We start from the raw sequence: 1,651 nt of genomic DNA, 5'->3' as shown, positions 1-1,651 counted from the left end.
TTTTTTTTTGGTCGGTTGTGGGGCTGGAGCTCTGGGCTTGGGTGCTGTCGCTGTGCTCTTCAGTTCAAGGTGAGCACTCTACTGCTTGAGCCGCAGCTCCACTTCCCCAAACTAAAGAATTTTTGACAACTTTACATCTTGTTGCTGAGAATTGAGATAGCAAATATACGCTGGATCACCTTCTGTTGAACCATTATATAAAACCAGGCCGGAAGAACAACATAGAAGATACTGTATTTGATATTGCCGAAAGGATATGTATCACTACCTCTATGAAGTTGTGATAGGCTATACAAATTGTTCACTGAAGTCCTAATGGTCGGGTTAAGTTTCTTAAATTTCAAAAATGCAAGTCCATCTTTTGTGTCCCTACAAAATATTTTCACAATCCAAATAAGAGCAATATATATATATTTTGGTCAGTCATGGGGCTTGAAATCTGGGCCTGGGAGCTATCCTTGTGCTCTTCAGCTCAAGGTTAGCGCTCTACCACTTGAGACACAGTTCCACTTCCAGTTTTCTAGTGGTTTATTTGAGATAAGTGTACCACAGACTTTCCTTCCCAGGCTGGCTTTGAACCATGATCCTCAGATCTCAGCCTCCTGTGTAGCTAGGATTATAGGCATGAGCCACCAATGCCTGGCAGCACCAATATTTTACTGTAAAAATTCATGGATTCCGTGGAATTTTTCCAAGTGAATTGCCTGCCTTGGATGTCAAAATGTATTCAATATTTTTTGTATATATGTATAATAATTTCTTCAGAGTTTGTGATTTTTTTAATCAGAAATAATTTTAATTTATCTGTTGAAATGAGTAGTACAGAAACTAAAATATTTCTTGTGCTTGTCTGAAAAAGTATATTTTAAAATATTCTATATTATATGTTTGCAAAATGTTCATAATTTATTTTCTCCTAGATATACTTTGAATTCTACATTATTTTATAAAATATAGGTTCATTAATGTGTCCTTTCCGATTGCATTCCATATAGAAACAGTTTGCTTCCTTTTTTTCTAGGACTTAATATTATTTTTATTTGGGATAAAATGACAATGTTGTCTAATTTGAGAATATTTGTAAAGTTTATGCTATGTAAATGCCTTTCTGAGGTGAAGATTTAATACACTGACGTCAAACTAAATTATATGATTTACGTGTATTTTTACACTTGTAATTTTGTAATCAACTTTTTAATAACTGTTTTTCATTTCTTGAATCTGAAGAATGAAAAATATGGAATACTTCTCAAATTTTCATATTATCCTTGTGCAAGTGCCATGTTAATCTCTGTATTTTAATTTGCGTATACGTGCTGCTAAAGCGTGTAGTATCCTCTAAATTTAAGTAGTTAATCATGCAATCTTTATACAGGTTTATATCTATGGGTGCCTACTTGTAACAAGGAAACTTTATTGTTCCTAACAATGCTATCGATCTTATTTCCCTAAAATTCTGTGAATAGTGGAAAATTAATATTTATCAGTCGAATGCTCACATTTGCAAAATTTTTTTTGTCAATGACTATCTTAAGTCTTTTTATTTGGAATTTGATCATACTCTCAATTATTTATAGATAGATCCAAAAGTGATGGCTTTTTCAAGTACTTATTTATTCAACTGAATTAGCTTTGCGGACCTAATGGATTC

The 1,651-nt window shown here is 33.1% G+C and overlaps 1 pseudogene; it reads right to left on the bottom strand.

Annotated features, from left to right (window-relative positions):
* Window positions 1-1,231: 1,231 nt before the first annotated feature.
* LOC122098006 lies at window positions 1,232-1,328 on the bottom strand (annotated as a pseudogene).
* Between the last annotated feature and the right edge of the window lie 323 nt (window positions 1,329-1,651).

This window comes from Dipodomys spectabilis, unplaced genomic scaffold, assembly GCF_019054845.1.
Source record: "Dipodomys spectabilis isolate Male_0828 unplaced genomic scaffold, ASM1905484v1 ptg000449l, whole genome shotgun sequence".
In the NCBI taxonomy this organism is placed as follows: domain Eukaryota; kingdom Metazoa; phylum Chordata; class Mammalia; order Rodentia; family Heteromyidae; genus Dipodomys; species Dipodomys spectabilis.
The sequence above is the reverse complement of the archived record's forward strand: the minus strand, read 5'-3'. Positions and strand labels throughout refer to the sequence as shown.